The sequence below is a fragment of the Oncorhynchus clarkii genome, unplaced genomic scaffold (genome assembly GCF_045791955.1).
Source record: "Oncorhynchus clarkii lewisi isolate Uvic-CL-2024 unplaced genomic scaffold, UVic_Ocla_1.0 unplaced_contig_6467_pilon_pilon, whole genome shotgun sequence".
NCBI classification, from domain to species: Eukaryota; Metazoa; Chordata; class Actinopteri; order Salmoniformes; family Salmonidae; genus Oncorhynchus; species Oncorhynchus clarkii.
The window spans coordinates 26,712-40,000 of NW_027258248.1; the positions used below are offsets into that span (position 1 = coordinate 26,712).

General features: G+C 39.7%; 17 non-coding genes across 17 annotated transcripts; all 17 read left to right on the plus strand.

Annotated features, from left to right (window-relative positions):
- The first annotated feature begins 151 nt into the window (after positions 1 to 151).
- Positions 152 to 223, plus strand: trnae-uuc (transfer RNA glutamic acid (anticodon UUC)). The gene has a single exon. It is a non-coding gene; the product is annotated as a tRNA-Glu (tRNA).
- Positions 224 to 1,217: 994 nt separating this feature from the next.
- On the plus strand, positions 1,218 to 1,290 carry trnar-acg (transfer RNA arginine (anticodon ACG)). Its single transcript has one exon. It is a non-coding gene; the product is annotated as a tRNA-Arg (tRNA).
- Positions 1,291 to 1,489: 199 nt separating this feature from the next.
- On the plus strand, positions 1,490 to 1,561 carry trnae-uuc (transfer RNA glutamic acid (anticodon UUC)). Its single transcript has one exon. It is a non-coding gene; the product is annotated as a tRNA-Glu (tRNA).
- A 591-nt stretch (positions 1,562 to 2,152) lies between these two features.
- trnae-uuc (transfer RNA glutamic acid (anticodon UUC)) lies at positions 2,153 to 2,224 on the plus strand. Its single transcript has one exon. It is a non-coding gene; the product is annotated as a tRNA-Glu (tRNA).
- A 985-nt stretch (positions 2,225 to 3,209) lies between these two features.
- Positions 3,210 to 3,282, plus strand: trnar-acg (transfer RNA arginine (anticodon ACG)). Its single transcript has one exon. It is a non-coding gene; the product is annotated as a tRNA-Arg (tRNA).
- A 205-nt stretch (positions 3,283 to 3,487) lies between these two features.
- On the plus strand, positions 3,488 to 3,559 carry trnae-uuc (transfer RNA glutamic acid (anticodon UUC)). Its single transcript has one exon. It is a non-coding gene; the product is annotated as a tRNA-Glu (tRNA).
- A 1,648-nt stretch (positions 3,560 to 5,207) lies between these two features.
- On the plus strand, positions 5,208 to 5,280 carry trnar-acg (transfer RNA arginine (anticodon ACG)). The gene has a single exon. It is a non-coding gene; the product is annotated as a tRNA-Arg (tRNA).
- Positions 5,281 to 6,533: 1,253 nt separating this feature from the next.
- On the plus strand, positions 6,534 to 6,606 carry trnar-acg (transfer RNA arginine (anticodon ACG)). The gene has a single exon. It is a non-coding gene; the product is annotated as a tRNA-Arg (tRNA).
- Positions 6,607 to 6,805: 199 nt separating this feature from the next.
- Positions 6,806 to 6,877, plus strand: trnae-uuc (transfer RNA glutamic acid (anticodon UUC)). The gene has a single exon. It is a non-coding gene; the product is annotated as a tRNA-Glu (tRNA).
- A 973-nt stretch (positions 6,878 to 7,850) lies between these two features.
- On the plus strand, positions 7,851 to 7,923 carry trnar-acg (transfer RNA arginine (anticodon ACG)). Its single transcript has one exon. It is a non-coding gene; the product is annotated as a tRNA-Arg (tRNA).
- Positions 7,924 to 8,128: 205 nt separating this feature from the next.
- On the plus strand, positions 8,129 to 8,200 carry trnae-uuc (transfer RNA glutamic acid (anticodon UUC)). The gene has a single exon. It is a non-coding gene; the product is annotated as a tRNA-Glu (tRNA).
- Positions 8,201 to 9,194: 994 nt separating this feature from the next.
- trnar-acg (transfer RNA arginine (anticodon ACG)) lies at positions 9,195 to 9,267 on the plus strand. The gene has a single exon. It is a non-coding gene; the product is annotated as a tRNA-Arg (tRNA).
- Positions 9,268 to 9,466: 199 nt separating this feature from the next.
- Positions 9,467 to 9,538, plus strand: trnae-uuc (transfer RNA glutamic acid (anticodon UUC)). Its single transcript has one exon. It is a non-coding gene; the product is annotated as a tRNA-Glu (tRNA).
- Positions 9,539 to 10,512: 974 nt separating this feature from the next.
- trnar-acg (transfer RNA arginine (anticodon ACG)) lies at positions 10,513 to 10,585 on the plus strand. The gene has a single exon. It is a non-coding gene; the product is annotated as a tRNA-Arg (tRNA).
- A 209-nt stretch (positions 10,586 to 10,794) lies between these two features.
- trnae-uuc (transfer RNA glutamic acid (anticodon UUC)) lies at positions 10,795 to 10,866 on the plus strand. The gene has a single exon. It is a non-coding gene; the product is annotated as a tRNA-Glu (tRNA).
- A 974-nt stretch (positions 10,867 to 11,840) lies between these two features.
- Positions 11,841 to 11,913, plus strand: trnar-acg (transfer RNA arginine (anticodon ACG)). The gene has a single exon. It is a non-coding gene; the product is annotated as a tRNA-Arg (tRNA).
- Positions 11,914 to 12,122: 209 nt separating this feature from the next.
- Positions 12,123 to 12,194, plus strand: trnae-uuc (transfer RNA glutamic acid (anticodon UUC)). Its single transcript has one exon. It is a non-coding gene; the product is annotated as a tRNA-Glu (tRNA).
- Positions 12,195 to 13,289: the final 1,095 nt, after the last annotated feature.

Sequence of the window (13,289 nt, forward strand, 5' to 3'; positions counted from 1 at the left end):
TCTGGCTGTTCTCACTTCAAACTCATTTTAGACTGATTTCATCTGGACATTCCCCAACATCTCAGAGAAAAAAAGATGTAGCTTTTAATCCAACAGGCATAATGTCAACATTTAAAGATTTGTCTGTGATGTGTATTTTAAGTATGTCTCTTCCCATATGGTCTAGGGGTTAGGATTCCTGGTTTTCACCCAGGTGGCCCGGGTTCAACTCCCGGTATGGGAAAGAATATCTTGTCGTTTGGGATGCACTTGTGTAACAACAGGTACTGCATTTTAACTGGCAGCAGTTTCACACAACACAAAAATATTCCCTCAGCAACAGGAAATGTGACATGTAGATTCAAATTATACAAGGCTTTTTATACAAGGCTTTTTAAACGTTGAATACACTTCATGGCTGCATTTCCTGCTCTGCAGTAAAATTCATGCAACAACAGGAGGATCAAATTAAGATTTGCATCTGTAACAGAAATCCCAAGGAACCTTGTCGGTGACAGAAGCTATGACTGTGTACACTGGCCCAGGTGTGTCCTGACTTCAGTTTGGCTGTGCGTCCAGTGGCGCAATGGATAACGTGTCTGATAACAGGTCAGAAGATTGAATATTTGACTCCTGTTTGGCTCAAAACTAGATTTATTTGACCAAAATCAAGCTGGGAAAAATACTGTATACTTTTCATTGTGTCTGGCAGTTCTCGATTCAAACACATTTTAGACTGATTTTATATGGGACTTTTCTCCAACATCTCTGAGAAAAAAGATGGAGCTTGTAATTACAACAAGCATCATTTCAACGTGTATGGATTTGTCTGTGATGTTTTTTTCAAGTAACTGTCTTCCCATATGGTCTGGCTTTTAGGATTCCTGGTTTTCGCCCGGGTTGAACTCCCAGTATGGGAAAGAACATCTTGTCATTTGGGATGCACTTGTGTAAGAACAGATACTATATTTTAACTGGCAGCAGAATCACACAACACAACAATATTCCCTCAGCAACAGCAAATGTGACATGTTTTGTAGATTCATAATTTACAAGACTTTTTAAACATTGAATACACTTCAAGTTTGCATTTCTTGCTCTGCAGTAAAATGCATGCAACAACAGGAGGATCGAATTAAGATATGCATCTGAAACAGAAAACCAAGGAACCTTGTTGTTGACAGACGCAATGACTGTGTACACTGGTCTAGCTGTGACCTGACTTCAGCTTAGACGTGGGGCCAGTGGTGCAATGGATAACGTGTCTGACTACGGATCAGAAGATTCTAGGTTCGACTCCTGGCTGGCTCGATATTTAATTTAATTGATTGAAATCAAGCCGGGATTGATACTGTATACTTTTCAGTGCTTCTGGCTGTTCTCACTTCAAACTGATTTCATCTGGACATTCCCCAACATCTCAGAGAAAAAAAGATGTAGCTTTTAATCCAACAGGCATAATGTCAACATTTAAAGATTTGTCTGTGATGTGTATTTTAAGTAAGTGTCTTCCCATATGGTCTAGCGGTTAGGATTCCTGGTTTTCACCCAGGTGGCCCGGGTTCAACTCCCGGTATGGGAAAGAATATCTTGTCGTTTGGGATGCACTTGTGTAACGACAGATACTGCATTTTAACTGGCAGCAGTTTCGCACAACACAACGATATTCCCTCAGCAACAGGAAATGTGACATTTTATGTAGATTAAAATTATACAAGGCATTTTAAACGTTGAATACACTTCATGGCTGCATTTCTTGCTATGCAGTAAAATTCATGCAACAACAGGAGCATCAAATTAAGATTTGCATCTGAAACAGAAATCCCAAGGAAACTTGTCGGTGACAGAAGCTATGACTGTGTACACTGGCCTGACTTCAGCTTGGCTGTGCGGCCAGTGGCGCAATGGATAACGTGTCTGATAACAGGTCAGAAGATTGAATATTTGACTCCTGTTTGGCTCAAAACTATATTTATTTGACCAAAATCAAGCTGGGAAAAATACTGTATACTTTTCAGTGCTTCTGGCTGTTCTCACTTCAAACTCATTTTAGACTGATTTCATCTGGACATTCCCCAACATCTCAGAGAAAAAAAGATGTAGCTTTTAATCCAACAGGCATAATGTCAACATTTAAAGATTTGTCTGTGATGTGTATTTTAAGTTTGTGTTTTCCCATATGGTCTAGCGGTTAGGATTGCTGGTTTTCACCCAGGTGGCCCGGGTTCAACTCCCGGTATGGGAAAGAATATCTTGTCGTTTGTGATGCACTTGTGTAACAACAGATACTGCATTTTAACTGGCAGCAGTTTCACACAACACAACGATATTCCCTCAGCAACAGGAAATGTGACATGTTATGTAGATTCAAATTATACAAGGCTTTTTAAACGTTGAATACACTTCATGGCTGCATTTCTTGCTCTGCAGTAAAATTCAGGCAACAATAGGAGGATCAAATTAAGATTTGCATCTGTAACAGAAATCCCAAGGAACCTTGTCGGTGACAGAAGCTATGACTGTGTACACTGGCCTAGGTGTGTCCTGACTTCAGCTTGGCTGTGCGGCCAGTGGCGCAATGGATAACGTGTCTGATAACAGGTCAGAAGATTGAATATTTGACTCCTGTTTGGCTCAAAACTAGATTTATTTGACCAAAATCAAGCTGGGAAAAATACTGTATACTTTTCATTGTGTCTGGCAGTTCTCGATTCAAACACATTTTAGACTGATTTTATATGGGACTTTTCTCCAACATCTCTGAGAAAAAAGATGGAGCTTGTAATTACAACAAGCATCATTTCAACGTTTATGGATTTGTCTGTGATGTTTTTTTAAAGTAACTGTCTTCCCATATGGTCTGGCTTTTAGGATTCCTGGTTTTCGCCCGGGTTGAACTCCCAGTATGGGAAAGAACATCTTGTCATTTGGGATGCACTTGTGTAAGAACAGATACCACATTTTAACTGGCAGCAGAATCACACAACACAACAATATTCCCTCAGCAACAGCAAATGTGACATGTTTTGTAGATTCATAATTTACAAGACTTTTTAAACATTGAATACACTTCAAGTTTGCATTTCTTGCTCTGCAGTAAAATTCATGCAACAACAGGAGGATCAAATTAAGATATGCATCTGAAACAGAAAGCCAAGGAACCTTGTTGTTGACAGACGCAATGACTGTGTACACTGGTCTAGCTGTGACCTGACTTCAGCTTAGATGTGGGGCCAGTGGCGCAATGGATAACGTGTCTGACTACGGATCAGAAGATTCTAGGTTTGACTCCTGGCTGGCTCGATATTTAATTGATTGAAATCAAGCCGGGATTGATACTTAATACTTTTCAGTGCTTCTGGCTGTTCTCACTTCAAACTCATTTTAGACTGATTTCATCTGGACATTCCCCAACATCTCAGAGAAAAAAAGATGTAGCTTTTAATCCAACAGGCATAATGTCAACATTTAAAGATTTGTCTGTGATGTGTATTTTAAGTAAGTGTCTTCCCATATGGTCTAGCGGTTAGGATTCCTGGTTTTCACCCATGTGGCCCGGGTTCAACTCCCGGTATGGGAAAGAATATCTTGTCGTTTGGGATGCACTTGTGTAACGACAGATACTGCATTTTAACTGGCAGCAGTTTCGCACAACACAACGATATTCCCTCAGCAACAGGAAATGTGACATTTTATGTAGATTAAAATTATACAAGGCATTTTAAACGTTGAATACACTTCATGGCTGCATTTCTTGCTATGCAGTAAAATTCATGCAACAACAGGAGCATCAAATTAAGATTTGCATCTGAAACAGAAATCCCAAGGAAACTTGTCGGTGACAGAAGCTATGACTGTGTACACTGGCCTGACTTCAGCTTGGCTGTGCGGCCAGTGGCGCAATGGATAACGTGTCTGATAACAGGTCAGAAGATTGAATATTTGACTCCTGTTTGGCTCAAAACTATATTTATTTGACCAAAATCAAGCTGGGAAAAATACTGTATACTTTTCAGTGCTTCTGGCTGTTCTCACTTCAAACTCATTTTAGACTGATTTCATCTGGACATTCCCCAACATCTCAGAGAAAAAAAGATGTAGCTTTTAATCCAACAGGCATAATGTCAACATTTAAAGATTTGTCTGTGATGTGTATTTTAAGTTTGTGTTTTCCCATATGGTCTAGCGGTTAGGATTGCTAGTTTTCACCCAGGTGGCCCGGGTTCAACTCCCGGTATGGGAAAGAATATCTTGTCGTTTGTGATGCACTTGTGTAACAACAGATACTGCATTTTAACTGGCAGCAGTTTCACACAACACAACGATATTCCCTCAGCAACAGGAAATGTGACATGTTATGTAGATTCAAATTATACAAGGCTTTTTAAACGTTGAATACACTTCATGGCTGCATTTCTTGCTCTGCAGTAAAATTCAGGCAACAATAGGAGGATCAAATTAAGATTTGCATCTGTAACAGAAATCCCAAGGAACCTTGTCGGTGACAGAAGCTATGACTGTGTACACTGGCCTAGGTGTGTCCTGACTTCAGCTTGGCTGTGCGGCCAGTGGCGCAATGGATAACGTGTCTGATAACAGGTCAGAAGATTGAATATTTGACTCCTGTTTGGCTCAAAACTAGATTTATTTGACCAAAATCAAGCTGGGAAAAATACTGTATACTTTTCATTGTGTCTGGCAGTTCTCGATTCAAACACATTTTAGACTGATTTTATATGGGACTTTTCTCCAACATCTCTGAGAAAAAAGATGGAGCTTGTAATTACAACAAGCATCATTTCAACGTTTATGGATTTGTCTGTGATGTTTTTTTAAAGTAACTGTCTTCCCATATGGTCTGGCTTTTAGGATTCCTGGTTTTCGCCCGGGTTGAACTCCCAGTATGGGAAAGAACATCTTGTCATTTGGGATGCACTTGTGTAAGAACAGATACCACATTTTAACTGGCAGCAGAATCACACAACACAACAATATTCCCTCAGCAACAGCAAATGTGACATGTTTTGTAGATTCATAATTTACAAGACTTTTTAAACATTGAATACACTTCAAGTTTGCATTTCTTGCTCTGCAGTAAAATTCATGCAACAACAGGAGGATCAAATTAAGATATGCATCTGAAACAGAAAGCCAAGGAACCTTGTTGTTGACAGACGCAATGACTGTGTACACTGGTCTAGCTGTGACCTGACTTCAGCTTAGATGTGGGGCCAGTGGCGCAATGGATAACGTGTCTGACTACGGATCAGAAGATTCTAGGTTTGACTCCTGGCTGGCTCGATATTTAATTGATTGAAATCAAGCCGGGATTGATACTTAATACTTTTCAGTGCTTCTGGCTGTTCTCACTTCAAACTCATTTTAGACTGATTTCATCTGGACATTCCCCAACATCTCAGAGAAAAAAAGATGTAGCTTTTAATCCAACAGGCATAATGTCAACATTTAAAGATTTGTCTGTGATGTGTATTTTAAGTATGTGTCTTCCCATATGGTCTAGCGGTTAGGATTGCTAGTTGTGGCCCGGGTTCAACTCCCGGTATGGGAAAGAATATCTTGTCGTTTGTGATGCACTTGTGTAACAACAGATACTGCATTTTAACTGGCAGCAGTTTCACACAACACAACGATATTCCCTCAGCAACAGGAAATGTGACATGTTATGTAGATTCAAATTATACAAGGCTTTTTAAACGTTGAATACACTTCATGGCTGCATTTCTTGCTCTGCAGTAAAATTCAGGCAACAATAGGAGGATCAAATTAAGATTTGCATCTGTAACAGAAATCCCAAGGAACCTTGTCGGTGACAGAAGCTATGACTGTGTACACTGGCCTAGGTGTGTCCTGACTTCAGCTTGGCTGTGCGGCCAGTGGCGCAATGGATAACGTGTCTGATAACAGGTCAGAAGATTGAATATTTGACTCCTGTTTGGCTCAAAACTAGATTTATTTGACCAAAATCAAGCTGGGAAAAATACTGTATACTTTTCATTGTGTCTGGCAGTTCTCGATTCAAACACATTTTAGACTGATTTTATATGGGACTTTTCTCCAACATCTCTGAGAAAAAAGATGGAGCTTGTAATTACAACAAGCATCATTTCAACGTTTATGGATTTGTCTGTGATGTTTTTTTCAAGTAACTGTCTTCCCATATGGTCTGGCTTTTAGGATTCCTGGTTTTCGCCCGGGTTGAACTCCCAGTATGGGAAAGAACATCTTGTCATTTGGGATGCACTTGTGTAAGAACAGATACTATATTTTAACTGGCAGCAGAATCACACAACACAACAATATTCCCTCAGCAACAGCAAATGTGACATGTTTTGTAGATTCATAATTTACAAGACTTTTTAAACATTGAATACACTTCAAGTTTGCATTTCTTGCTCTGCAGTAAAATGCATGCAACAACAGGAGGATCGAATTAAGATATGCATCTGAAACAGAAAACCAAGGAACCTTGTTGTTGACAGACACAATGACTGTGTACACTGGTCTAGCTGTGACCTGACTTCAGCTTAGGCGTGGGGCCAGTGGTGCAATGGATAACGTGTCTGACTACGGATCAGAAGATTCTAGGTTCGACTCCTGGCTGGCTCGATATTTAATTTAATTGATTGAAATCAAGCCGGGATTGATACTGTATACTTTTCAGTGCTTCTGGCTGTTCTCACTTCAAACTGATTTCATCTGGACATTCCCCAACATCTCAGAGAAAAAAAGATGTAGCTTTTAATCCAACAGGCATAATGTCAACATTTAAAGATTTGTCTGTGATGTGTATTTTAAGTATGCGTCTTCCCATATGGTCTAGCGGTTAGGATTCCTGGTTTTCACCCAGGTGGCCCGTGTTCAACTCCCGGTATGGGAAAGAATATCTTGTCGTTTGGGATGCACTTGTGTAACGACAGATACTGCATTTTAACTGGCAGCAGTTTCGCACAACACAACAATATTCCCTCAGCAACAGGAAATGTGACATTTTATGTAGATTAAAATTATACAAGGCATTTTAAACGTTGAATACACTTCATGGCTGCATTTCTTGCTATGCAGTAAAATTCATGCAACAACAGGAGCATCAAATTAAGATTTGCATCTGAAACAGAAATCCCAAGGAAACTTGTCGGTGACAGAAGCTATGACTGTGTACACTGGCCTGACTTCAGCTTGGCTGTGCGGCCAGTGGCGCAATGGATAACGTGTCTGATAACAGGTCAGAAGATTGAATATTTGACTCCTGTTTGGCTCAAAACTATATTTATTTGACCAAAATCAAGCTGGGAAAAATACTGTATACTTTTCATTGTGTCTGGCAGTTCTCGATTCAAACACATTTTAGACTGATTTTATATGGGACTTTTCTCCATCATCTCTGAGAAAAAGATGGAGCTTGTAATTGCAACAAGCATAATTTCAACGTTTATGGATTTGTCTGTGATGTTTTTTTAAAGTAACTGTCTTCCCATATGGTCTGGCGTTTAGGATTCCTGGTTTTTGCCCGGGTTGAACTCCCAGTATGGGAAAGAACATCTTGTCATTTGGGATGCACTTGTGTAAGAACAGATACCACATTTTAACTGGCAGCAGAATCACACAACACAACAATATTCCCTCAGCAACAGCAAATGTGACATGTTTTGTAGATTCATAATTTACAAGACTTTTTAAACATTGAATACACTTCAAGTTTGCATTTCTTGCTCTGCAGTAAAATTCATGCAACAACAGGAGGATCAAATTAAGATATGCATCTGAAACAGAAAACCAAGGAACCTTGTTGTTGACAGACGCAATGACTGTGTACACTGGTCTAGCTGTGACCTGACTTCAGCTTAGATGTGGGGCCAGTGGCGCAATGGATAATGTGTCTGACTACGGATCAGAAGATTCTAGGTTCAACTCCTGGCTGGCTCAATATTTAATTGATTGAAATCAAGCCGGGATTGATACTTAATACTTTTCAGTGCTTCTGGCTGTTCTCACTTCAAACTCATTTTAGACTGATTTCATCTGGACATTCCCCAACATCTCAGAGAAAAAAAGATGTAGCTTTTAATCCAACAGGCATAATGTCAACATTTAAAGATTTGTCTGTGATGTGTATTTTAAGTATGTGTCTTCCCATATGGTCTAGGGGTTAGGATTCCTGGTTTTCACCCAGGTGGCCCGGGTTCAACTCCCGGTATGGGAAAGAATATCTTGTTGTTTGGGATGCACTTGTGTAACAACAGATACTGCATTTTAACTGGCAGCAGTTTCACACAACACAAAAATATTCCCTCAGCAACAGGAAATGTGACATGTAGATTCAAATTATACAAGGCTTTTTATACAAGGCTTTTTAAACGTTGAATACACTTCATGGCTGCATTTCCTGCTCTGCAGTAAAATTCATGCAACAACAGGAGGATCAAATTAAGATTTGCTTCTGTAACAGAAATCCCAAGGAACCTTGTCGGTGACAGAAGCTATGACTGTGTACACTGGCCCAGGTGTGTCCTGACTTCAGTTTGGCTGTGCGTCCAGTGGCGCAATGGATAACGTGTCTGATAACAGGTCAGAAGATTGAATATTTGACTCCTGTTTGGCTCAAAACTAGATTTATTTGACCAAAATCAAGCTGGGAAAAATACTGTATACTTTTCATTGTGTCTGGCAGTTCTCGATTCAAACACATTTTAGACTGATTTTATATGGGACTTTTCTCCAACATCTCTGAGAAAAAAGATGGAGCTTGTAATTACAACAAGCATCATTTCAACGTTTATGGATTTGTCTGTGATGTTTTTTTCAAGTAACTGTCTTCCCATATGGTCTGGCTTTTAGGATTCCTGGTTTTCGCCCGGGTTGAACTCCCAGTATGGGAAAGAACATCTTGTCATTTGGGATGCACTTGTGTAAGAACAGATACCACATTTTAACTGGCAGCAGAATCACACAACACAACAATATTCCCTCAGCAACAGCAAATGTGACATGTTTTGTAGATTCATAATTTACAAGACTTTTTAAACATTGAATACACTTCAAGTTTGCATTTCTTGCTCTGCAGTAAAATGCATGCAACAACAGGAGGATCGAATTAAGATATGCATCTGAAACAGAAAACCAAGGAACCTTGTTGTTGACAGACGCAATGACTGTGTACACTGGTCTAGCTGTGACCTGACTTCAGCTTAGACGTGGGGCCAGTGGTGCAATGGATAACGTGTCTGACTACGGATCAGAAGATTCTAGGTTCGACTCCTGGCTGGCTCGATATTTAATTTAATTGATTGAAATCAAGCCGGGATTGATACTGTATACTTTTCAGTGCTTCTGGCTGTTCTCACTTCAAACTGATTTCATCTGGACATTCCCCAACATCTCAGAGAAAAAAAGATGTAGCTTTTAATCCAACAGGCATAATGTCAACATTTAAAGATTTGTCTGTGATGTGTATTATAAGTATGTGTCTTCCCATATGGTCTAGCGGTTAGGATTCCTGGTTTTCACCCAGGTGGCCCGGGTTCAACTCCCGGTATGGGAAAGAATATCTTGTCGTTTGGGATGCACTTGTGTAACGACAGATACTGCATTTTAACTGGCAGCAGTTTCGCACAACACAACAATATTCCCTCAGCAACAGGAAATGTGACATTTTACGTAGATTAAAATTATACAAGGCATTTTAAACGTTGAATACACTTCATGGCTGCATTTCTTGCTATGCAGTAAAATTCATGCAACAACAGGAGCATCAAATTAAGATTTGCATCTGAAACAGAAATCCCAAGGAAACTTGTCGGTGACAGAAGCTATGACTGTGTACACTGGCCTGACTTCAGCTTGGCTGTGCGGCCAGTGGCGCAATGGATAACGTGTCTGATAACAGGTCAGAAGATTGAATATTTGACTCCTGTTTGGCTCAAAACTAGATTTATTTGACCAAAATCAAGCTGGGAAAAATACTGTATACTTTTCATTGTGTCTGGCAGTTCTCGATTCAAACACATTTTAGACTGATTTTATATGGGACTTTTCTCCAACATCTCTGAGAAAAAAGATGGAGCTTGTAATTACAACAAGCATAATTTCAACGTTTATGGATTTGTCTGTGATGTTTTTTTAAAGTAACTGTCTTCCCATATGGTCTGGCGTTTAGGATTCCTGGTTTTCGCCCGGGTTGAACTCCCAGTATGGGAAAGAACATCTTGTCATTTGGGATGCACTTGTGTAAGAACAGATACCACATTTTAACTGGCAGCAGAATCACACAACACAACAATATTCCCTCAGCAACAGCAAATGTGACATGTTTTGTAGATTCATAATTTACAAGACTTTTTAAACATTGAATACACTTCAAGTTTGCATTTCTTGCTCTGCAGTAAAATTCATGCAACAACAGGAGGATCAAATTAAGATATGCATCTGAAACAGAAAACCAAGGAACCTTGTTGTTGACAGACGCAATGACTGTGTACACTGGTCTAGCTGTGACCTGACTTGAGCTTAGACGTGGGGCCAGTGGCGCAATGGATAACGTGTCTGACTACGGATCAGAAGATTCTAGGTTCGACTCCTGGCTGGCTCGAACTTAATATAATTGATTGAAATCAAGCTGGGATTGATACTTAATACTTTTCAGTGCTTCTGACTGTTCTCACTTCAAACTCATTTTGGACTGATTCCATCTGGACATTCCCCAACATCTCAGAGAAAAAAAGATGTAGCTTTTAATCCAACAGGCATAATGTCAACATTTAAAGATTTGTCTGTGATGTGTATTATAAGTATGTGTCTTCACATATGGTCTAGCGGTTAGGATTCCTGGTTTTCACCCAGGTGGCCCGGGTTCAACTCCCGGTATGGGAAAGAATATCTTGTCGTTTGGGATGCACTTGTGTAACGACAGATACTGCATTTTAACTGGCAGCAGTTTCGCACAACACAACAATATTCCCTCAGCAACAGGAAATGTGACATTTTATGTAGATTAAAATTATACAAGGCATTTTAAACGTTGAATACACTTCATGGCTGCATTTCTTGCTATGCAGTAAAATTCATGCAACAACAGGAGCATCAAATTAAGATTTGCATCTGAAACAGAAATCCCAAGGAAACTTGTCGGTGACAGAAGCTATGACTGTGTACACTGGCCTGACTTCAGCTTGGCTGTGCGGCCAGTGGCGCAATGGATAACGTGTCTGATAACAGGTCAGAAGATTGAATATTTGACTCCTGTTTGGCTCAAAACTAGATTTATTTGACCAAAATCAAGCTGGGAAAAATACTGTATACTTTTCATTGTGTCTGGCAGTTCTCGATTCAAACACATTTTAGACTGATTTTATATGGGACTTTTCTCCAACATCTCTGAGAAAAAAGATGGAGCTTGTAATTACAACAAGCATAATTTCAACGTTTATGGATTTGTCTGTGATGTTTTTTTAAAGTAACTGTCTTCCCATATGGTCTGGCGTTTAGGATTCCTGGTTTTCGCCCGGGTTGAACTCCCAGTATGGGAAAGAACATCTTGTCATTTGGGATGCACTTGTGTAAGAACAGATACCACATTTTAACTGGCAGCAGAATCACACAACACAACAATATTCCCTCAGCAACAGCAAATGTGACATGTTTTGTAGATTCATAATTTACAAGACTTTTTAAACATTGAATACACTTCAAGTTTGCATTTCTTGCTCTGCAGTAAAATTCATGCAACAACAGGAGGATCAAATTAAGATATGCATCTGAAACAGAAAACCAAGGAACCTTGTTGTTGACAGACGCAATGACTGTGTACACTGGTCTAGCTGTGACCTGACTTGAGCTTAGACGTGGGGCCAGTGGCGCAATGGATAACGTGTCTGACTACGGATCAGAAGATTCTAGGTTCGACTCCTGGCTGGCTCGAACTTAATATAATTGATTGAAATCAAGCTGGGATTGATACTTAATACTTTTCAGTGCTTCTGACTGTTCTCACTTCAAACTCATTTTGGACTGATTCCATCTGGACATTCCCCAACATCTCAGAGAAAAAAAGATGTAGCTTTTAATCCAACAGGCATAATGTCAACATTTAAAGATTTGTCTGTGATGTGTATTTTAAGTATGTGTCTTCCCATATGGTCTAGCGGTTAGGATTCCTGGTTTTCACCCAGGTGGCCTGGGTTCAACTCCCGGTATGGGAAAGAATATCTTGTCGTTTGGGATGCACTTGTGTAACGACAGATACTGCATTTTAGCTGGCAGCAGTTTCGCACAACACAACAATATTCCCTCAGCAACAGGAAATGTGACATTTTATGTAGATTAAAATTATACAAGGCATTTTAAACGTTGAATACACTTCATGGCTGCATTTCTTGCTCTGCAGTAAAATTCATGCAAAAACAGGAGGATCAAATTAAGATTTGCATTTTTAACAGAAATTCCAAGGAACCTTGTCTGTGACAGAAGCTATGACTGTGTACACTGGCCTAGGTGTGTCCTGACTTCAGCTTGGCTGTGCGGCCAGTGGCGCAATGGATAACGTGTCTGATAACAGGTCAGAAGATTGAATATTTGACTCCTGTTTGGCTCAAAACTAGATTTATTTGACCAAAATCAAGCTGGGAAAAATACTGTATACTTTTCATTGTGTCTGGAAGTTCTCGATTCAAACACATTTTAGACTGATTTTATATGGGACTTTTCTCCAACATCTCTGAGAAAAAGATGGAGCTTGTAATTACAACAAGCATAATTTCAACGTTTATGGATTTGTCTGTGATATTTTTTTAAAGTAACTGTCTTCCCATATGGTCTGGCGTTTAGGATTCCTGGTTTTCGCCCGGGTTGAACTCCCAGTATGGGAAAGAACATCTTGTCATTTGGGAAGCACTTGTGTAAGAACAGATACCACATTTTAACTGGCAGCAGAATCACACAACACAACAATATTCCCTCAGCAACAGCAAATGTGACATGTTTTGTAGATTAAAATTATACAAGGCATTTTAAACGTTGAATACACTTCATGGCTGCATTTCTTGCTCTGCATTAAAATTCATGCAAAAACAGGAGGATCAAATTAAGATTTGCATTTTTAACAGAAATCCCAAGGAACCTTGTCGGTGACAGAAGCTATGACTGTGTACACTGGCCTAGGTGTGTCCTGACTTGAGCTTGGCTGTGCGGCCAGTGGCGCAATGGATAACGTGTCTGATAACAGGTCAGAAGATTGAATATTTGACTACTGTTTGGCTCAAAACTATATTTATTTGACCAAAATCAAGCTGGGAAAA